At 35.8% G+C, this 24,944-nt stretch overlaps 1 protein-coding gene and 1 pseudogene across 1 annotated transcript in view; one reads left to right on the top strand and one right to left on the bottom strand.

The window, feature by feature from the left end:
• Nucleotides 1–24,944, top strand: part of LOC148956641 (mitochondrial import inner membrane translocase subunit TIM14) — a 68,827-nt gene that overhangs the window by 31,081 nt on the left and 12,802 nt on the right. The window lies entirely within an intron of this gene.
• On the bottom strand, nucleotides 8,234–23,896 carry LOC148956642 (uncharacterized; annotated as a pseudogene).

Raw genomic sequence — 24,944 nt, 5'->3', positions numbered from 1 at the left:
GTGTCATCTTCATTAATTGTATGTAGCTTGCATAGTTTATAAATTATTGCTAGTGCTCACCAATGTTCCATTAATAAATACATTAATTTGTTTGAATAGGTTGTGTAGAATATAGTTTTCATAGGAGAGACCATCGCCAGCATTTGGAGTTGTATTATCTGACTTTTTCTTCACCGCAACATCTAAATTAATAAATGGTGACGACAAATCAATGAAATAGTCTTCATTGGAAAATATTTGAAAGTTTATATTTTCTGAGAGGGGTTGTTGGGGGTGAAATTGTTCATAGTAGCCATACTTGACACTGACATCAACATTTTCAACATTGAATAGATTCAATGAGGAACTAATTGATGGATATGATTCCTTGTGGGGGAGATGAGTCATCTTAAGAGAAGAAATTCTTCTTTGATCTAACAATGTTCTTCTTCTGCAGTTTAGTTCTCTCCGTTATTTAAGTCTTCAGTCCTTGGCAGTGTTCTGCAATTTCTGCGAGGGCGATGACTTAAAAATAAATATCGTAAGTGCAGCCTTTTCTACCCTCTTCCATCATTCCATATTTTTAATTGCTAACAAGTAATCCAATCTTTAGTTACAAAATTTTCCTTAAAGATCTCCGAGATCTCCTTGATCAAACCCCAGATCCGTATATCGAAAGCATGAAAATTCGATGCAGCAGGTACAAGATATTTTCTGGCAAGGGGTAGTGCAGAACGAAATAGCCTAGCAAACCAGCTACCAAAACCATAGCCAGACATTGTAGTACGCCCCTTGTAGTAGTCCAATCCATTGCATATTTGACGTGGACTCAAAGCACCGAGATAACAATCGATATCAGGGCAGACAATTGGAATTCTTCTATTATTCATTTTAGGTGATTGTGCTATCGCCGACAATGGGTCGAAAATGACATGTAATCACTGCTAAGCCTTTTGTTATGGCTAGAGGATCGCCCAATTCACTTCTTAGTGTTTCTAACTGACAGAGTTTCAAATACGAAGTGTTTACAAGAAAATACTGAAGAGGCTTTATATTATAATGATGAACAAGTTCATGAGATGTTTCTCGTTCAAGAACACGTAAGAGGGGGACATTTGAATTACCGACTCTCGATGTTTCCACAAAGGATGCATAGAAAAATATGCAAGAGTCCTAGGCGAAACCAGGTGGATAATCAGCAAAAATAACTTGATCTATCCCGTAAACGGTGCCAGAATCTCTCCCATTGATCATATTCAGTTTAAAGCCAAGAACATCTCTCAGATTATCATTGAGAATAATTATTTCAGTGTCAACAGGTGAGCTAATGTAAATCCTATCGTGTTCCAATGAATAATTAAAATGGAATGTACCATTCCTACGATATGAGATTTTTCTATTGATTGTACGACACAAATCTGTCATAGTATCGTATCCAATATATTTCAATTTGGCATGTGGATATTCGCTAGATTTAAGTGCTTCAACCCATTCATAGTCGACAAAGAGTGTCCAATCGAATGGTCTAACTTTTATATCATACACATGATCCTTTCTCTGGATGTCATAGGTATTTTTGAGAATACAATCGACAAGAGCCACTTCATACGCACCGTGAAATTTGATGGCGGGGTAGAGTTTCGTCCAAAAATCACTTGTCGTATTCAAGTCGTTGTAGAGAGGATCGGAAACATTGGACATGAAAGTTACAAAGAAATCATTGGGCATTGTCAATATCTTCAACACCAATTCAAGAATCAAAATCAGAGTTGTATCCTAGCCACCGAACAAGTAACTGTTTCATACCCCTGCGAGTACGAGTCTTTAATATCTTTTCAATTTGATAGATTTCTCTATTATTTTTAACTTGTTGCAGCTCATAGTCATAATAGCCACCTAAAATCTCTTCATTTTTTGGTATCGCGAAGGAGGTAAGTTATGTGTTTTGTTTAATATTATTTTGACTTTTTAATAAGTTCGGTGGACCATAAGTAAGTCGCCTTTTCAAAAACATTAGTTGTTCTATTTATTCCAACCGTATCACCAACATTGAATTTTTTTTTATTCTTGACAATCGATTCATTGGAATATTGTTTAAGAAAAGTGTTAATTGTATTATAATAAGAATGATGAACTTCTGTTGGCGTAGAGCTGGACAATGATCGATGAGGTTTTTGATTATAAATCAACATGATTTTATCTAAATTATTAATAAAAACCTATGTATTTTTCAATATACAATATCTTGAAATTAAAAGTAGAATAGTTCTTATCAATCATTCGGCCAATGCAGCTTTTATAGGACTATTACTATGATAGAGCAGTGTACTATATTTCTCTAGTACTTTTGCAACATGGAGATTAACAAATTGTCTACCACGATCCGTTTGAATTTTTTTATATGAATTCTGTTCGAGAATACTCTCAATAGCCTGAGCAAATTCAACGCCTCTCTTTGATCGCAATGGAATTGCATATGCATAACGACTATAAACACTGATTGCAAGTAGAATGTACTAGTACGGTGTATTGTGACGTTATTGAATCTTATCTAGAGTCAGGAGATCTGATTTAATTATATCCAATGGGTAAAGGGCTTTAGTTTTTCGATATTGATTAGCACGAAGTCTATGATTTCTATGCAGAGTGTAACTTGATTCATTTTGTAGATAGTCTTGTTGCGTTATAAATTTCGATCTGTGGCGTTATGAAATGTACTTCTCTTTATTGGGAAATATAAAAATAGGTTAGCTACTGGATTTGATTTTCCTTGCGAAGTGACCAATTCGATCCGAGAGACTTCAATCCGAAGTTACAACCGTGCTAAATGTTAACTATTGATTCTGTCAAATGTGACATTTAGACTACACCGAATAATATGGGGGGAGTTTGAAATAGGGAGCTAGTCAAATAGGCACCGTAGACATTCTTCATAGGTCGTCAGATTCCTGGGAGCGTTCCAATGGATAATATACGAACTAGAGGGCTATTCTTGAAGTCTAGATACGAACATATAAAATAAAACTGTAAAAATAGAAAAGCAATAGGTTTATTAGACTTACATGATTAAACATACGGCTTCAAACTTCAATAGGCAAAGGCAAGTACAGCAATGTCTAATGCAGGAATGACAGTAATACAGTAATACGTAATGCCCCTAACATAATAATCCAGTAATGCCCCGAAAAACACTTCTTCACAACTATATAACATGAATTTTGCTTCTGAGCAATAAACACTATTTTCTGTTTGGTTCATCTCCACACGGAGGGCCCGTCTCTTTACTCTTATGCTGACAAAGTCAAAAATTATGCAGCCAAGACTACCCAATAGTTTTTTTCCGCGATATTCTGATCATTAAGCATACACATTCCTGAGAGTACTTCTAAAAACTACCAAACTAAGTTTTACAATGTCCCGCTTTGTTTTTCAAAAATACTTCAACGAAATTCCAATCCGTCTCATTAATCTGGTGCGTGCAAAAACCCGCAGTTTTTTGCCTTTGAAATCTTTCAATAGCGTCTGGAATTTCAAGAGCCTTTTGTTTTGTATAACAAAGAATGCGAATCTCTACAGAGTACAACATTCGCTTTGAACTTTTTAAAGGGATATTTGGCTGGTAAATAAATGAGAATTTTAAGGCAGATTTCCAAGTTTAATTAAGGGGGTTTGATTTGCATCGGAAGCGTATTTAAAATAAAGTAAACTTTTCATATTTTAAAGTAAAACATTGTACTTGGTACATATCACCCATCCCGTTTTTGAATAACGTCCCGTTATTAGTATTTGCTTGCCTTCGGGTTTTAAAAATTTTTGAAATGCGTCTACTATTTGTTTCATACAATTTTAACTGATTTTATGTTATTATAAGTCTATTTGCTCTTGAGCGATTAAAATTCTTTCTATATTACTTTTCTTACTTTAAGTTTGGTAAGTTCCTCTACCGGACCAAGATAGCTACGTACACCAAGGGTTTTTTTTTTCTTTTCTACATCTAACACTGATAATTCCTATATTTCTAACAATATTTGGTAAGCTTGATCTTATTCTACTACTTCTAAAAAAAAATTTTTTTTTTCAAGATTATCTTTTATATTTTTTCTATTTTAAGCTAGCTACAGAATAACTAAGTTTCCCGTCTTATGCTAAATTAAACGAATAATACGACAATACTACACATGATTCTAGTTAAATATATATGGTGATGCATAGATGAATAATTTATAACACTCACTATTAGATTACCATTTTCACTGGTAATATAAATATCTTCACTCTTGTTGTTTGTTATTTAAACATCTATAATATAATATTAATATCGTTAAGTTGTTAAAGTTAAATAAAATGTGAGATAAGTTCACACCTATTTTACCACTACACGTGTCCTTTAGTGTACTCGCTTTTTTTTGCTGCAATTTATGGTCCTTCGCTAGTATTGTTGAAACAGAAAGATACTTCATATATAGTTTCTTCACAGATTAGTGTCTCATTGTAGATGCGTTCATCTCAGACGAAATGATTAAATCTCTGATTGCAGGTGCGTAGAATTTCACCATTAGGGTTCGTTTTCACCTGTATTATTTAAATGTCTTGTAGGGTGATTTGTTGTTAAAGTCTTGAGCACTGGGATTATGTTGATGATAGAAGTGTTGATTATTTGAAGACCACAGGATATGGCGTACTGTCTTTGGGTTATCTTCAATTATGTAGAGAATGTATTTGTTGGTAAAACTGTTTCTTTGTGCACTTAAATATTGTTCATAAATCGTGGGGGAATGACGTTTGAATTTGGAGCGCGTTGACATCAAACTTTAGTAACTCCTTTAACATACAGTCTGTGATTGAGGTAGGAGTACATTGTCACTTAGGGGTTGTCACTAGAATTATTTTGATTTCTATGATTCGTTTTTCAAGTTCATATTTCAAAATTTATCTCATAACGCTTACGGTAATGTTTCTAATGTCTCTGTAACTTCATAATGGAGAAATATTCGAAGGTGACTTGAAGTGTAACTCGTTGCTGTGTAGAGTTTTTCTTACTTTGATTCTTTAACACATTCAACGTGGTAATGTGGGTTCATCAGTTTTATTATTAAAGATGATATATTCTTTTATGTCTTATGTTTGATAATATAATTCTCAGGTTGTTATGTTTATAAGATCCTGGATATTTGAGACTTGTTACCTGATACATAATACAATTTGTAATTGAAGAAATTATTCTTCGTTGAACGATCATCGTTTCCTTGATCAAACCGCATCCGTGCTTTGATGTGCGACGCTCGGATGAAGCTTCCTCGGGTTTTATGGCGAGTACTCGTTGGTTGAGAAGTGATGAAAATAGGTGCTATTGGGGCATCATTTCACTGGTTAACGAATTGGCCTAATTGTTATGTCGTCCCAATTCCTGAAATATAATAATTCGGCAGAATCACATGTCCTTTAGGATGTGTAGACATGACACAAGTGGGTCATGTATCAAGTAGGCACATTTCACTTTATAAGGCAACTTAAATGCACTGACATTATTATATGTACACATTGACTTTTAACGAAATGACATTTTTATTGAATGAGTGGGAACACTTATGAGGCTTCCCTTGGAAATTCCTAAACATAGAAATTTCTCCTAGGTTATCATAATAATGATACAGGAAATTAATTTTTGTGAAGCAAGGTTTCTCATTATGCTCCTTAGCATACACTATTACATACACTTTATTTAAATCTCCTTTAACATCTAACTAGTTTTACATAGATTTACGGTAATCATTTAAACAAATTCTACTCTACATCATTAAATTTGAGGTCTGGCTTTACAACACATTTCATGCCTGCATTTACGCAAGTCCTTGCTGTAAAAGAAACACCTGGTGCAGCGTCATAGCCACACGGTTTTACGTAAACGATACTACATGGAGGGAGACAGACATAGCAAGGACGAATGGAAACCTCGATATATCCATTTGTCTGCTAATGCCGTCCCTTTTTTTTGGTTTAAGCGATTTCTTGGGGTTCCAGTTTTACCTTTTGCATTTCTGCCGATTCTTCGTGTTCTTTCTTAGGAGCTTGACTTCTTATTCTCAAAACTCTTCCCTAATTGAAATTTAGTAAGGCCCTTATAGTTAAGGAAATCGTGAAAACGACACATACAGTTAATAGTACGTTCCACAAAAAATTGGTTGAGAATAATCCGTATCTCTAATCTACGTACATTAATCTCTGGTCTTCATTGGTAAATAGTGTTATCTGTGAATATACTGCTTCTTTCATATTAGTATGCGTAAACGTTCCTTTGTTATTTATTATTTTTGACCATATAGATGTTTTTATTTCCTCTCTTTCTATATTTGTGATATTATGCTATAGGTTGATTGACTTAAAATTGATTATTTCTTTACTTATCATGTTATTAATCATGGTAATTAAATGTGATTGGACTGTTGACTCCTTAGTTACGAGTCGGCATCCTTGTGCTATGGATACCGTACCAAAATCTTGTAGTAGTAATTCAGTTCTATAATTTGGGTCGATTTTCTCCGTAGTATTGTAACCAGATAAAGTCCCAACAGTTTCCCTTGGAACAGAAAACAACCAAAGGTCGTTCCTAAGGTGTATGAATATTTCTCGTTTATTACTTCCTATTAAGGCTTCGCACGAATCGGGTATTTCTTCTTGTTGCGTGTCTTTTAAGAATATATCTAACATACAGGATCCAGACTTTACATTGTAAATAGGTAACGTAAGTTGGCAAACTAGGTTTTTGAATGACACACACTCCTTTAAATCTTGGGGGTTTGCTAGGGCATATTTTCGTCTATCTTGATCAACAAGTAAATAGTCAGCTTCGGGTGTGATAGTCATAAATGAGTTCGTTTTCTTTATGTTAGCGGGGAAGGTCGAGATTTTGTACAAGTCATATATCGATTGTTGGTTTATCAATGGAATTGTCACTACTGCAAATAATTGTTCATTTATTTCCGTGATGTGTACTTTTAGCTTTGTATAGTAAACTTGTACTTGTACTTGTACTTGTGGCAGGAATCGGGCGTTTCCACCTCGCCCGGCATCGATGATCTTGGAGACCTTCTTGGACCATGTTGAGCGATCTTCTGCCAGCTGCTCTGCAAAAGTAAGCCACTGAGTTGACCATCTGTGTCCGAATTTTCTGAATCCCCCGATAGGTTCAAGGTCTGATTTGGCCAGGTTCCACCAGTTTTTCCTCTGTCCTCCTTGGCGTCTCTTCCAGGAGCTAATAGGCTCGGCTAGAAGTATTTGGCGAGGCAAGTATTCTGGCGGCTTCCGTAAAACATGGCCCAACCATTTCAAACGGCGTTCTTTAATAGTGAGCGCAACATCTCTCTGAATATTGCACATTCGACGTAAATCCGCGCTGGAGATACGGTCACGTAGCTGTATTCTGAGAATTCTTCGCAGACAGGTATGCTCAAACACCTTCAGTGTATTCTCATGCTGTAGTTTTACCGACCATGTTTCGCATCCGTAAAGGAGAACGGTGCGGACTAGTGCCATGCAGATTCGAACTTTCGTTCGGACACTGACTTCGCGGCGATTCCATAAGGGTTTCCGAAGGGAGGCAAAGACTGTCTGTGCTTTCTGTATTCTCTGTTGGATATCAGCGTCGGAGGATCCGTCAATACATATTTGGGAGCCTAAGTATGTATAACAGTTGACTTGTTCAAGCTGAACTTGATTGACAGTTAGTGTGAATGGTCCTGCGTCGTGGTTAATAGCCATGAATTTCGTTTTCTCTGTGCTGACTTTCAAGCCGATCAGGTCTGCCCAGGCCAACACGTTGTCAAGCATGTTTTGAGCTTCTACGGGTTCTGACAGGAGGCCAACATCATCCGCATAATCGAGGTCAGTCAGTGAAAGATTCTGTCCGATCTGAACTCCTGGATAGGACGACAGTGCATTTTCAAGCATCCAATTGACGCAATAATTGAACAGAGTCAGAGAGAGGACACACCCTTGTTTTACTCCGAACTCAACCAGGAATTCTTCAGTTTCTTCACCATAGACTCGAACTCGGCTCACTGACGCGTCATAGTATGCCTTCATCAGTTCAAAAAACTTCAGCGGCATTCCGTCATTCTCTAGGATCTTCCAAAGTTTCTGGCGAGTGACAGAGTCGAAGGCGGCAATGAAGTCCAGGAACATCAAGATCAGGGGTAGATTGTACCTTTCAAACTGCTGGATAATGAGGCGAAAAACGAAGATATTTTTGTATAGTAAAGGAATAAATTTGATACTTCTGGTTCTATAGGTAAATGTAAACCAAACGTTAGGTGTGTTTTAATTTCATCTAGAATGCTTTTTAAGTTCGAAGGGTCTACCAGGTCGTATGACAAGGTTCCTCCCGTGAGGGCAAATAAAGCGAACTCAAATTTGCTAACGTCAGTTGCTAGATTTAGTAATGACATGGTAATTATATCGAGTGACACCATGGTAAGGCTTGAATCTGTCACCACACGATCTACTTCATTTCTTAAGTAATTCATTACATTTACAGTTTTTGAGATTTTCTTGGATATCATTTCGACTTTATCTCGTTGGTAGTTAGCTATACTCGCTTGTATTTTCTGGACGTGTAATGTTATATTCATGGCATTATTCAATTTCTTCACGTTTTCCCTTAAGATATTCAGGTCTGCTTCCGTTGTTAAACCAAACAGGCGGGAGGCGAGTTCTCCTATGATGGGAATTAGGCTTGTCGATCTCCGATATTTGCTTCTTCGAAAAAATACTTCAAAAATTCTCGTCGTACTTTGTTTAAATTTTTTGATTTCTGTATTAAATAGTTCAAACAAGGCTTGTAATCATTGCCTATATAATATTAAAAATGCTTGGTGATTTGACACTTTTAGGGCGTTTTTCTCGCTTAGATCAGGTAATGGTTCAATATCCTCTCTAGCTGGCTCGTCGGCCATTGCTAACCTAGCACAAGTGCGCTTGTCGTCTATGATCCAACATTTCTGGTGTACGTATTCATTTTCTTCTTCTTTGTTGTAACTATTTTTCTTTTCTTTTTTTTTAACAGCTTGTACTTTTATTGTTTGTATCTCGGTATATTTTACTGGGGTTCCTGCGTTCTCACCTATAGTAAATATGAATGTCGGCTGGATGCACATAAACGTGGGCCCTTTAGACCAAGTATTGTTCGGTAGTATTGTCGGTTTCATATAAGTCAGTGTTGTCAAATTTACAGATGACTATTCGTCAAATTTGCGTATTTATGGGATCGTACTCGTTGTAGTTTCTGACATTGAAGATTGTATTTCTCTTATTGATTTTTCATAAACAGGCGTGGTGGTGTTTGTGTCTTTTTCTTTCCCCTTGATAGGGTTTTCGTTTCTATTGTCTTGCTGTGTATTTGAAAATTTCAACTCTTTTAGGTTAATAACTTGTCTGTAGTCCTTCTCCTTTGCGAGTTTTGATAATATTTTCTTTGTAACATTTTTCTCAGCATGATTCTGCCATAATTCCTTGAGAAAAGTCCATAGGCTCGGTAGTTCACTTAGCATTGCGTAATTTCCGTCGTAAAGTTTTCCTTTTCTTGGAGTCGATGGTTTGGTATTTTCTATGTGTGTCATCGCGGTAAAATTTCTAGACGATCTTTCAATGTTACTCGTTGATCTTTTCTTTCTATTTTCTCTGGTACTGGTTCCTAGTGCCATGTCTATTTCCGCCATCTTTTTGTCGAAATCATCTATTACAAATTTTGATTTTAATTTTGGGAGAGTTGGGGCTTGGAATTCCTTGTTGTCTTTACTATGCATCATTTTACTGGCCTGTAATCCTTTATCTGACCTTAGGAATTGAAATATGGATTCCTTAAGTTCGTTTGTATTTTTCTCCAGTCTCGTTACTTGTTGAAATAAGGTTTCAAATGGTTTGGGATCCAATTTCATAAAAAATTTTCATGCATTATGGCTGGCTAGGAGTGAGTTTTCATGCCTAAATATAACTCCATGTTTCACGATATCTTGGGTTGTTGCGTGAACAACGAGGATTATGATGATATTCTTACGCCCCATCCTTTTTCTTGTTTCTAAAATTAATCTGTTATTAATTTTATCTATTTTTTGAAAATTTGTTTTACATATTTTTCTTTTTTTTTTTCTTATAATTTTTAAATTGGGCCATTTTATGACGATTTTTGTTGATTTAATTTTTGAACCATTTTACATAATGAGCTAAACAATACTTATTTATAATTATAGTACAGTATTTGTTGGTGAACAACATCTTAAAATTGGAACTATTATGGATATTCTACTTTACTCTAGTGCTTATATATCGTTATGAATAGTCGAGATATACTTCAAACACTTAATTAACAATTGCCAAGGGGCATAATTATTTTTTTTTTGTTCAATAAATATCACATAAATAAATAAGCATCTAACTTATACGAAAATACACGGGTGGTCTATTTTCGTTATTAATATTTCAAAGACCTTATTGACATTCTTACAATTAAAATAATTAGACTCTGCATTAATACAAAAATTATCCTTTTACACGAGAGCGTTGAGGTAATTATATGGTTTAACTTATCATAGGATATACTCTAATTCATCAAGTTACTTAATTTATTGTATCTACATTCTATATGTATACTTTCAAGGGAGTAAACTTTTAAAACAGGTTTACGATATGTCTTATTGTAGGGACATTTTAATTCTATTTACAAATATGATTCCTTCCATGTTCATTCATATTCAATTTCAAGATTGCCGTATCTTTCGGTAGTTCTTTCCGTGTTTCTAAACGTGCTAGCATGGTATTAAGGCGATGAATTTCCCATGATAACACATTTGTGCTTAGAAATTTCAACTCAAATACTATGTTATTTTCGTTATTTTCATTTGTGTCCATATGCATTAGATAGACCAACAGATCATTCGGGAGTTCTAGGTTAGTCAACGTGTTCGCTATGCTATTCTTGTTCATATTTTCACGAATTACCTTACGACATTGTTCGGCTAGGAAAAGTGGATTATTTATAATTTTCACTACCCTAAAAATTAACTGAATATGTGACGCATTACAACATTTTTGTTCACGCACAATAATATAGAAATTGGGAAATATTTTGGATCCAAAATTTTCGTCTTCTTCAAAAAGATTTGGTGCAATCATGTTTATGTTATTATAATCTCGCGCGGTAATTTCCAATGTGTTGGACTTTATTTCAGGGTTTACGCCGTCAAAATTCCAGCAATTTTTATACAAACTTGTGAGGAATTTTCCTCCATTCAGCAAGTTATACTATTGATCGATTAGTAAAGTGAGAAATTTAAATGGCCATATTTTCGCGATACCGCGTTCATCCTGGGTTTGCCACAGGTTTTCCGCGATAACTTCAGTAATTAGGGGGTATTTCAACATTGGGATCTTATTTATGAGAGTTCTAAATGTCATAATGGCCGTCAATCTATTTTTTTCTACTGTTTTGGGGCTCATCCTTGGAATAAAATTACAATATACTAAACTTGCCACTATCCTTAAGATTACTCTGTCATCTAGGGAATTTCTAGGTGATTTTAAAAGGAAATGTAACGTGACAAAGTCTAATTCTTCTGCTACTTTTACTAATATATATTCGTTTAATAACTTATTTACATTATTTAGACTATAACATTTTTTATACGCGGGGCGCTGTGGATAATTATGATGTGCTGTTTCTGACGCTAATTGTGGTGTATTCAGTTGCGGGCAACTGGAAAATTTCTTCATTTTATTAATAAATTAATTATCTACCTAAAGAGGTTAGTATATTCCAAGCAGGTTATCTCTATCTGATTTTCCGACGAAAAGACCGGTGAAATGGTTAGTTCCGGTTTATGTTTGTTCGGTGAAGGCTATAAGCGTGAGCAATCATCAGAAGTCAGCGGGTATCAAGAAGTTTTTTATTTTAGTTTTAATGAACAATACCTTGCGGGTGAAGCTACAATAACTCTTACATTGAGGACACTATTGGGATTATAATTATGATGTTTTTCTTTCGTTAACTTTACATTTTACACTCTTCTTTTAATTTTCCTACTGTTATTTTTGTATGCGTCTATTTTTCTTCTATATATTTTTATACGTATTAAAAATAGTTTACTACCAAGGGATTTGTATTATTCCGATTCAGGGACAAATAAAAATTTTTTGTAGTATTGAATCTCTGATAGGGGATGATGTATGCCTTCATAATTAACACATTGGGGATTCTTGTCTATATTATAACAAATTTTTGGTGCTCTACATTTATCAAGGAGTAAGAGGTCTGTTTGCGAAGTACCCTTAGAGTAGAAATATTTGATGTTAAGATTCCTTTGCAAACGTCTTATTAATAATTGCAAACAACCAAGTTGTTCCACGCTTCTTTTTCTATATCTTGTTTTAACTTCTCCTCTAGCTGGGCGATATTTAGGAGTATTCGCGAGTGCTAGTCCGTACTTATAAGTGTTGGTGCATACCCTTTAAGGTTGTAGGTTAAATCCCATTCATTTGCATATATCTCTTTTCCTTGTTCGTCCACAACTACCATGGCTGCCGAATATATAATGTTCTCCTTCGCATTCATTATTGTAATGAACTCCGTATCTATTATCGCTTTACGTATGGGCTTCGATTCTGTTGCCATTTTATATATATGATAAATATTTTGTCTACAATTAGATACTCCTATACTGGTAATTTTTTGGTTTTGATGATATCCATCTTGGTTAGGACATGGGTTAATTTTCCGTAGGGAACTCTGGGAGGAGATCGCGTTTGGTTTATTGGGGTCATACCTTTAACAACTTGGGTATATTGACTTTACAATAATTTGTAGGATTATAAGTTGAATTTCACGGAGGACTATGAATTCGAAGTACGATGGGAGGGTTTTCAAAGTCACATCGTCGTATAAAATCGACGACATCGATTTCGAAAACACAATCACCTTCTCTACGACATAAGTTCCTTTATTGATCTCAATAACTGGGCACATCATAGGTTATCCGACTGTTTAACTCTCATTTGCAGGGGTGTGGTTGATTTTTGTAAGGCAGCCACCCGGTAGGCAGAATGTGCCAAACAGGACCTAAAAACACTACTAGTCACCATCGGCACACCACGATCTTCCCACTTCAGCTCTTTATTCCTGATCGCCAATGCTTTGACACAACTCGAATTATTATTATTTATCATTACATATTATATTTCTTTCACTTTCGGCTTGGTTAAATTTTATTTGCACATTACTAATTCTATAATGATCCCAAGTTGATCCTCACAAGGAATTTGAAATCCGCCACCATCAACGAGTAATAAAAGGAAACTAACTAATTGAAGGTTGCGAACACAACCTCCCTACCCCACGAACTCTTGACTTGACCTTAATTAGGGATATTTCCATCTGTCAGGTTTTTTAACCGTTCTACTTGACTGTGTTGTTACTTTTTCTTCTGCTTTTTGCAGTTTTTTCCTTTTTGGTTTAGCTAGTGATATGAGGTCAAATCTCTTGTATTGTTTTTTCAGAAATTCTTGCCCTTTCAATTTTGCTTCTTTTGCGTGTGCGGCTGCTGAAGTTGGTGTTGATTTCCCTGTTTCTTTAACTAACATTTGATCTGATTTATCGTCCGATTCTTCGGAACTGGGTACGGATGATTCGACATTAGAACTTTTCACGGTGGTGTGTCGTGTTCTTGAGGTATCGCCGGCCCGTTCAACATAATTTTCCACTCAACTATAAGTGGAAGGTTTAGCCTTTAATCCCTCGCCGGGTGTTTTCACATAATTAGATTTGAAAGATTTTTGAGAACTCTGAGAGGAATCCAAGGTTTTTTCGGGGTTTCTCCACTGGTTAAATGACAGGTCTTCAGAGGAATGAGGCACTCGTTGAAGTACTGTTTCCCTCCATGAAGCCCATTGTTTGGGTTTGACTTTAGATACAGTTATGTTATGGAATTGTCCGTCCCGGTCATCCTTGGGGGTTTGAATCCGAGGCAATTTAGTTTGCCTAGTGTTTATGGGATAATTTATAAGATCCATTGCTTCTCGCAGATTTGTCTTAATTGAATCCTTAGAAGTTTTCTTCACAATGATACCCGGGGTTTCTACTGCTCTGTTCAATTCCTCCTATAGTGACAGGGTTCTCTCTATTGGTGTGGCTGGGGAAACCATATCGTCTGGGAATCTTTTGGGGGGACAAGGAGTCGAAATTCTATCGGGAAAAAATTGTGTTTTAGGAGATATCGTATAATCTAGGTCTCCTGCGCTTTCTGACGATGAACTTTTTGGGGTTTTTGGCGTTTTTATTCTCACTGGTACCAGGGATTTTCTTTTTGGAATAACTAGGTTTTTCATAGCTAAGAATTCTTCAAAGTTCTCTTGATCACTTTCATTTTCGAAATAATCTTGTTTGAAATTGAAGGGTTTTAGCTCCGCTAATCTTGACTTAGGGGGCTCATCTTCTGCGTCTGATGACTCAGTAGATGAAGGATGCGATACCCATTTTTCCGGGAATTTGGCTCTTTTTATCCGGCTAACATGTGCCTTATAGGTTCTTCCATTATCGGGGTTCACCATTTTGAATGTAAAATCGTTATCATACTTTTTGATTATTCTGTACGGTCCGGAATATTTATTAGAAAGTTTCTTGCCTTCAGTTTTTGTTTCATTTCTTAGGTAGACACAGTCTCCCATCTTAAAATTTATTTTGTCTTTGACTTTAGGTAGGTTTTTTAGCTCTTGAATTACTTTACATTTTTCCAGTTCTTGTCTTACTATTTTATAAGTTTTTCTCATCCTATTTATGAATTCTTGTTTATAATCTTCTGAGTTATTGTAATATTGCCGGGACTCTATAATTTCATCATATGGGATTCTATAGTCGCGACCAAAGAGTAAGTAAAAGGGGTTGTCCTTAGTTGCTTCTGAATAGGCAGTGTTAATTACATTCGTTAAATAAGGTAAAAACAGGTCCCAATCGTTTCTGTTGTCTTTTGTGTAAATACTTAATATGTTTGAAAATATTTTATGTCTGTTCTATATTTGTCCATTGGCTTGTTGATGATAAGGATATGTTACTAATTTTTCTATGTTGAGAAATTTCATTATGTCTTTGGTTAATTTTGAAACGAAGTTACTTCCATTATAGCTTATGCATATATCTGGGATGCCGAATTTCAAAAATAATTTCGCCAGCGCCTTACTTGTGGCATAAGCGCCTTGATTTTTTAAAGCTTTTGCAAAGGTGAATCCTGAAAAGTGATCTATGACCGAAAGAATACAAGTATGACCCCTGTTAGAAACAGGTAAACCTCCACTTGTCCCATATAGGTCAAATGAGACGATGTCAAAGGGGAATCTCGCTACCGGAACTCGTCCCATAGGGGGGTTAGGGTAAGCTTGGGGATTTTTCCTTAAGTTACACTTTTCGCATGCACTGACATATTCTTTAAGTTTTGTTAATGCCGTTGGCACATAGAAATATTGTTTTAATCTATGGAAGTTCTTTTTTACTCCCAAGTGTCCACCAATTTCCGAATGAAAATATTCAAAAGCAGGTGTTATTAAATTTTCTGGTAATAAAGGTATTATTGAAGTTTGGTTTATGTTTGCCTCATTAGTTACTATTCTACATAATATTCCTTCATCGAAATCATAGTAAAAATTATCTATTTCTTTTCTAATGATTTTGTATTCATCTGGTAATATATCATCATTCACGAAATAATTAATAAGTGCTAAACACATTCCATCTTTTTCTTGATTTCTTTTTACATTTTCTAAAGACAAGGAACGGTAATTAATCTTATTTTCTTTCTCTAATTCTTTAATTTTACTTTTCTTACTTTTAATCTTAGTGTTAATAATATTAACTTCCTTCCGTTCAGTTTCCGACGGCTCGTCTTCCGGAAACCTACTCAAGAAATCGCATGCTGCGTTTTGTTTGCCCTTTAAGTATTCAAAATCATAATCAAGATCTTGGATTTTCATAATCCATCTAGCTAGAATTCCCGTGGGGTTTTTAAATGTGTGCAGGTGCTGCAAGCTTTTGTGGTCTGAACGTAGTATGAATTTTCTACCAATCAAATAATGTCTAAATTTATGCAAGTGATGGATTATAGACAATAATTCCAAATTGGTGGCAGAATAATTACTTTCACCCTTTGTTAAGGTTCTACTTGAATAACATATAACTTTTTCCATTACTTTTTGTTTGGACGATTCTTCTAGAGAAGTGGGGTTTTCTAATGGGATTTTTTGTGAAAGAATAGTGCCAATGCCCTTGGAACTGGCGTCAGTCGTAACTACAAACTTTTCGTTCTCGAAATCTGGAATTGCAAATATGGGTTCCGAGGTGAGTGCCTTTTTGAGATGGTCTAATGAAGTTTGGGCTTCCTGGGACCAGGCAACATTTTGGGAGCTCCCTTTGGTTAACTGGTTTCGTAAGTGGTTTCGCAATTTGGGCATAATTTCGGACAAATTTTCTGAAGTAGCCCGTAAGACCTAGAATTCCTCTTAGTTCCTTCATAGTCTTAGGGGGTTTGAGCCTTTCAACGCATTTTATTTTATCCGGGTCCGGGGATATTTCTCCTTGCGTCACTACCATTCCTAAAAATTTAATTTTTTCTTTTAATATATTAACCTTTTCAGGCCGGCATTTTAAATTGCCTTCTCTGAATTTTTCAAACACTTTAGCTTATGTTGCTAAATGTTGCTCCACATTTTCCCCTACGCATATAACGTCATCAACAAAATGTATAATATTGTTCAATCCTCTTAATAAATGCAATAAGGGTCTATATAACGCGCTTGAACTCGTTTTAAGTCCGAATGGTACTCTCAAATATTCATATGAACCACATTCGCTTGTGCAAAATGCAGTTTTATAGACATCCTTTTCGGCTATTTTTATTTGATGGTATCCTTGGGTGAGGTCCAAAGAAGTAAAAATTTTGTTCTTGCTTGATATAGAATCAAGAATTTCGTCTATTCTCGACAAGGGAAATTTATCGTTCACTCCTTGTTTGTTAAGAGCTCTATAATCTACCACGAGTCTTATATCGCCATTCTTTTTTTGGGACTAATATCACTGGAGCTTAATAGGGACTTATGTTGGGGCGTATAATCTCATTTTTTCCTAACTCGCGAATTTTGTTTTTTAGCTACTCTTTGTGTTTATGCGGTACACGATATGGCTGTTTCGCGACGGGCAACCCCGTTGTTAAAATAGAGTGTTGGTAAAATTTAATCAATACTATATAATGTTAAGACGTTGAAAATAAGTCTCTAAAATTACACAAAAATTAACATAATTTATTTTTGAGCTATGAATAAATAATATGATCCATATTGAATTTATTAAAAAATTGTGCTTTAGTCAAGGGGTATTTGTTAATTGATGTACTAATGCTATTAACTAGGTTTCTTTTGGAATTTGCCTACTTATCTAAGTTATCTTCCGAAATAGTTTGGATTTGAACCAAACATGTTCCCTTTTTTATCGTGGTGATATCATTTTCTTGGTTATTAGTCACCCAAATAAAGCCTTCGCCTTTTTCATAAGAAATAATTTGTTCTTCACATAACAAATTTTCGGGACTTTCTTTTTATTTGATGGCGAACCATATTTCGGACTTACTATCCAGCGGTTCCACCATTTGAGATATTTGGATCCTGTGCATTGTCCTGGGAGGAATTTTTGTTTTCCGTATTGCAAATCCATAGTAATTTTCTTTATTTTCATTGTCTATTAAGTTTAGATTGATACTATTCGACAATAACGTTGGCTGTGCCTGAACTCCATTAGGGTTCCCTACTTTTTTCCACAATTCCACTATCTCTTTGATTTCTTTTGACCTATACAGTCGCATATCTCCAATTTTTATTTTTGCGGATTCAATCCACGTATTAACTGCATTTAATTCATCTTTCCGATATCGCACGGAGTAAGCAAATGGGTGTCTAGCTATGTCCCGTATTCTTTGTAGCGAATGTACCTTATGTCTTGTTACAAAAGGTTCAAGGGATTGTGGCGTTGTGCCGTCGGAGATTTTACTAACCGTTGCATCTTCCATGTAATTCGGATTAATATTCCTTGACGTAGGGGTTGAAGGAGAGGAACCTCTTGGTTTAGCCGGATACACGAGCCTTTCGTTAGCTACGTCTAACAATATCTTATTTGACCTTAAGAAATTTGTGCCTACGATGGCTTCATACGGGAAATTACTGAATATTATAAAATTTGTCGGGAAGACTCTATTATTCCTTTTAACGTCAAGGCGAATTGAACCTTTTGCGTCCAACTTGTGCCCTGTTACACTAGTTAAGTTTGGATTATTTACATTTCTCAGTCGCTTGATATGCGGAGGCAACATATTAAATATGCCTGAATTTATAATGTTGACTGTTGCGCCACTGTCAACTAAAGCTTTAAAATAGACATTTGCCACACAAAAATTATTAAATATGGGTAACTTATTATTTTTATCACTGAAGGACGGTACTACTATGGGTTTGGACCTGTAAAACATTCGAGGCCCCATTTGGGTTCAGTTTATTCTTCTGAGGGGCCTGATGCGTTTCCCTGGGAATTTATTTCATACATAGGTGCTTGGGACAAAGGTTCAGATACGTGAGGCTCCATAGACGCATCTAATTGATTCACATCTGTCCTCCTTTGCCACGTATTATTGCGATAATTTGTATTTCTGGCATTTGTGCCGGCTGTTGGTGCTGACTGCAAGTGCCGTCGGCTCGAGAAATTTTCATTTCTCGCGGGCCAGTTAACTATTTGCCGTCGGTTTGAAAAATTTGGGTTTGCCGTCGGCCGATAATTATTTTGTCTACTGGGGGAAGAGTTATACGGGTTCTGTCGGTATACATTATTAGGTGCTGGTTGGCGGACTTGAGGGTATTGTGGGAATATTGCGTCCTGTGTGTACCCTTGTGCGCCTCTGGTAGTAAAATTTGTTCTCCCGAACAAATCATTTCCGTAATACCGTGTATTTCTGGTGATTTCATCATTAAATGATGTTGCCATTTCATTTCTAAAACGACATTCTTACGCGAGATGTCCAACACGATCACAGTTGTAACATCTTATTACTGGGTTACTTTTATAAATGTTTGGTTTCATAGGCTGAAAACGTACTGTTTTTTGCCTGACGGTTTCTTGTGTTCTGGTTCTTTGTGGTATTGGGGATTTATCTCTTGAAAAGAAATTTGGGTGCTCTTGATCACCCTTGTAGGTTAGGCTTGTTTTTTCGCTTATGTTATTTACTTTTGTTTTACTATGATTCGCTACAATTGTATCAATTTCAATCATTCGCCCTACTTCCTGAACCGCAAAGTCAACTGTTTGGATATTTTTTGAAATTACGATCCTATATAATTTTGGAGGAAGTCCTTGCAAAAATGCATCTAGTATAATTTTTTCGTATAATTCTCCTGAGCCTTGACCGTACTTTGCTTCTACTGAGATTCGTATGTTATTTAGATATTCTTGTACGTTCTGTGTATGATCAAAACATACCATTCCATGCTTAAGTTTGTTTGTTGAGCTAGTCTCAACAAATCTGTCTTTAAATGCCGTCAATAGTTTTTCTATTGTGTTTATTGGCAAATTATTATTTTCTCTGACGCTCCGTTCTATCTGTTTTACAAAAGTTAATGCCTGCCCTTTTAGCCTTAGAAGAAGCATACTTATTCAAGTTTTCAGGTCAGTTCTAGTTAACTCTACGAATTGTGCTAATTGTATATTAAATTCATCAATGTCTGTTTGCCCGTCATATTGTGGTATAGATTTGGTTAATTCTACATTTTTGGCGACTAATTTTTGCGCAATTAATAATGCACTTAATTCCTCCGCCATGATTTAATAGCGCGGGGATGGCGTCTTTGTTGTTGTTTTTTTTTAATTAGTGGAATTATACACTCAAATACATCACTTTTACTTATCCTATTTGGGAAATCTATTATCTCCTATGAGATATTTAAAAGGGTTTCCCTATTATAGCCTAGCAGTAATAGGCTTAGACATATATAATAATAAAAAAATTTTGTTATAGGTCTGTATCTAGTAAATATTTTAAATTGAGAAATCTTTAGCCTAACTAGTTCGTATACTTCATCCAAGTTTGCGGCCGCGCCATCTGTGGCGTTATAAATTTTAGATCTGTGGCGTTTTGTTAATTGGACCACTCTTTATTGGGAGATATATAAATAGGTTAACTAATGAATTTGATTTTCCTTGTGAAATGACCAATTTGATCAGAGAGGCTTCAATCCGAAGTTACAACCGTGCTAAATGTTACCTTTTGATTCTGCCAAATGTGGCATTTAAACTACACCAAATGATATGGGGGGAGTTTGAAATAGGGAGCTAGTCAAATAGGCGCCGCAAACATTCTTCATAGGTCGTCAGATTCCTGGGAGCGTTCCAATGGATAATATACGAACTAGAGGGCTACTCTTGAATTCTAGATACGAACATATAAAATAAGACTGTAAAAATAGAAAAGCAATAGGTTTATTAGACTTACATGATTAAACATACGGCTTCAAACTTCAATAGGCAAAGGCAAGTACAGCAATGTCTAATGCAGGAATGACAGTAATACAGTAATACGTAATGCCCCTAACATAATAATCCAGTAATGCCCCGAAAAACACTTCTTCACAACTATATAACATGAATTTTGCTTCTGAGCAATAAACACTATTTTCTGATTGGTTCATCTCCACACGGAGGGCCCGTCTTTTTACTCTTATGCTGACAAAATCAAACATTATGCAGCCAAAACTACCCAATAGTTTTTTCCGCGATATTCTGATCATTAAACATGCACATTCTTGAGAGTACTTCTAAAAAACTACGAAACTAAGTTTTACAATGTCCCACTTTGTTCTTCGAAAATACTTCAAAGAAATTCCAATCCGTCTCATTAATCTGGTGCGTGCAAAGATCCGCAGTTTTTTGCCTTTGAAATCTTTCAATAGAGTCTGGAATTTCAAGAGCCCTTTGTTTTGTATAACAAAGAATGCGAATCTCTACAGAGTACAACATTTGTTTTGAACTTTTTAAAGGGATATTTGGCTGGTAAATAAATGAGAGTTTAAGGCAGATTTCCAAGTTTAATTAAGGGGGTTTGATTTACATCGGAAGCGTATTTAGAATGAAGTAAACTTTTCATATTTTAAAGTAAAACATTGTACTTGGTACAGTCTTGTACACTTTTAGTGTGAACACCAGTGACTTTGGAAAGAGTGGTGGGGGAACTTAAAACTCCCCGCCTCACCAATATTTTCATAAACACCTTTCAGAACTTCAACCATTTTGAATGTAAACACGTTGTGTAACGTCCGCTACCCTTTTGTATACTGGTTGGTGATGGTGACATGATACATTTTCGCTTTTTCCTCGCCACCATTGTCAAGTTTTTTCCACTAGGTGTGCTAGTATTTTCCAAGATTGATTTAAAATCTTCTTCTTCTTCTTCATGTTCATGTTTTAATGGTGATGTCGATAATGATGATGATGGTACATGTTCATTTAATTTTTTTAGAATTTGTCTATTGCTAATAAGACTTTTGGGGAAGTTTAATGTATTTAGCAAGTTGTATAGATGAGCGTCAAATGATAAGTCCTTCACGATTTGTAACCATATCATAGATTAAATCAAGTAGAATATAGATCTTTCCCTGAATTATAATCCCTTTCCCATTGCTCTCAACTTGAATATGATCTTGACCACTTCCCATGAGATAGGTTAGGAGTCGTTTACATTGTTCACGAAATGAATGGGGCATTAGATTTCCAATTTTAAATACAATCGAATCTAAGTCCTCCTTTTTTAATTGTATTCCAGTAAAATCTTGAGGAGACGATTCTTTTTTGTGCTCAATACCAGCAGCAGTGACCTTAAAATGATAAGATTTATGTTTGTCCACTCGGTGAAGTGCATCTTGAAGTAAAAGCAGTTTTTTTATCCTCCTCAATATTCTCGTTGTCAAGGAATTTACTCAGATTGTTCTCAAAGTGTTCCACGGGTGAGAGAGTGAGTTCTATTTGAGTCAATTTATAGGGTTTTGCCATTCTCTAGAGAAAACTATTTACAAGTCCTGCAATTATTGGCAGTAAAAGCGTGAAAAAGCTACCGCCCGCCTGAAGAAGTTTCTTTTTAAAATTCTTTCCTTTCTTTTTACAGGTCAATGTACGTACAATGGAACGATGTTGCTTCGCCTGTTGCTTAACTACTTTTGGTAGTTGAACATTGCCCTCGGTCAAATTTAAACGAAGTTCAGATATTAGATTAATGAAATCATTGTCAATACCATGATTGAGTATGGCTTTCCTAAGCGAGGGTTTTGAAGTGCTTAGAACTGAAAACAGATGTCTATTTTCATTTAGTTTCTTTAGGGTCATGATAGCAACTACTAAGTTCTTTTAATGTTTACAGGGAGATATACTGTTATTTCATTGTCGAAAATATGTGTGATTATACGCAGATCCTCGGGTGTATTTTGATTAGGATCCAATAGGATATAACCGTAGTTAGTTGCCTGATTGTATGCTGAGAGCAGAAATTTGGGGGCCCCTGGATAGATTTGTTTATCGAGGGTTATTAGCGAGCTAGAATCACGAACAACTCTGTTGATGATATAGTAGGTGTAGTTCAATGCAAGTGTTCGCATACATTTGCTCTGATGAAAGAGACTGTGTAGAACCAGAGTAACGGAAATCTGTTCATGATGAGAGCGAACAGTGAACAGTTGTAGCATTTCCTGGGACCATTGTTCAATAGATTCAGCCAGATCGTCAATGATCAGCCAAGAGTTTGGTTCAATAATACTGAAAACATCAAGTCCCTGTATGAATTGTATTTGCACCAATCCCGTTGTGGCAGCAATTGCTTTTATTTTATCATATGACTCCTGCCAAATACTGTAACAATAGTAGATTTTTTTCGGCTTTTCCACAAACATTTTATCGCAATTTTTTATTATTTTAGTTAAGAGTGTTGTTTTGCCTGACATTGGCGGCCCACACAGAAACGATCTGAATGGTGTTTTAAATTGATACATGTTCCCTTCAACAGTTCACCTGGACAACTAACGGTAGACTATAGCTGTCTAATGACTAAATAATTTCCCTACTACTACTCCGTTCAAGAAGAAGAAGAAGACTAATAAAGAATCACATTTTCTATTATTATACTAAAAAAAAGTCAGAAATACTTTAAAAAAAATATTACATTGAACATGAAAGCACATTAAACATGACAAAATACACTTTTTTAATTTATTTATAATAAAAAATACAACATTTACATAGGCACAGAGAAAAAACACTTAAATAAATACACTTTTTTTGTTTATTTATAGAAAAAATACAACATTGATTGAAATAAAGCACTTGAAATAATATCACTTTTATTTACAGCATTTGGTATGGGATCCCCTCCCCCCGGGGGCGGCCGCTGCCGGGGCCGGGGGGCCGGCTGCGGCGGGCCGAGAAGCGCCGCGGGGAGCGCCGCTGGCCGGGAAGGGGGGGGCCCGCTGTGGCGGGCCCGGGCCGGGGCAATAAATAGTGGAAATTGCTCTGCCTTGCACACACACATTGAAAATTGTTTGTGATATAGAAAAAAAAAGAATTTAAAGACATCCATTATCCAAAAAACCCTCCCTCCCAATTTGTACTTTTTTAATGAATGTATGTTAATTTTTCTAGACCTAGTTGTTTTATGTACTATATACATTAAAATCGGTCTGAAATTAAATTCTGACCGTGGGGTAGTACCTTCACACCATCCTCAAGTACATAGACTTTGTCCGAAATAGCAGACATGGCGCTTTTCTGAGCTCTAACTGTATAGTTTTTTAATTGGAAGAAGCGAACCGCCATGACTTTCGCCCTCGGCACTAAAATAAGTTCCACACAGTTCTTATGCACATTGATGTTAAAATTATTTTTTACAAAGTGTGTAGGTATCCCCTTGCAAACTTGTTTGATATCCTTGTTGTGCGTTTCCACACATTATACCTTCGGACCAGGAAACACCACTGGATATCAGATCGCTACCCGTTTAAGATTTATTACCATTAACAATTGATTTGGGGCCAGACGTTTCACTAGCTCTGGGTAGAGGGATTTATTCCAATTAGTTGAGTCGAATTGTGATCTAATGTACTCACCATTTTTATTACTTTTCAATAGGGTATTAGTTTCGACCTTTAAAAGAAGTTAATCAGACTCTCTGCATTAAACTGGAATTCGTCGTTTAATCGGCTAATACGAATTACTTAAATAGCTATTGAGTAGCCAAATAATTGTTTTAGATATTTCAGTGATTGCACTCCCGCCTGCAATATTTTTATTTAATACAATGTTTCTTTTCTTACGGTGTAGGAGCACCATATCAGAGTCTATGATTGTGAACGATGCGAAGTTTGGATCCAAAAGGATTAGAGCACAATCTTTGGAATTGGTTAGAATGTCGCATCGAATTCTGTTTCGTACGCACTCGCACATTTTACCGAAAGCTGAGTTCAAAATGAGTTTATAGACTTCTTTTTCAACTTTCGTTTTCGCTTATGAAAGCTTACCGACAAAGGTGTCAATAAACATTTTTATGTAAGGCTTTTGATAAAATTGGAGGGTTCTATGAATTTTTGTCACTTTAAAACCATTGGACACCATCCACTTCAATAGCACGTGATGAACGACGATATTCTGTTTCGGGTTGAGGTCGGCAGTTAGTTTTTGTTTTGAAGGTACCCAGTGCATACTCCCGTCCTCTACTAATGATAAATTGTAGGGGCTCAGAGAGTCCCTACCCACCGGTCTATTTATGCACGGAAAAACAAAGTCTTTTACCGATTCATGGATTTCCATGGGTATTTCACCGTCAATTTCAAAAAACTATCCCTGTGCCCCATTCTCCTCAACACTA

The sequence above is a fragment of the Artemia sp. Qi Xiang Cuo genome, chromosome 1, assembly GCF_049724085.1.
Source record: "Artemia sp. Qi Xiang Cuo chromosome 1, ASM4972408v1, whole genome shotgun sequence".
Taxonomy (NCBI): domain Eukaryota; kingdom Metazoa; phylum Arthropoda; class Branchiopoda; order Anostraca; family Artemiidae; genus Artemia; species Artemia sp. Qi Xiang Cuo.
This window is presented reverse-complemented; position numbering and strand designations above follow the sequence as displayed.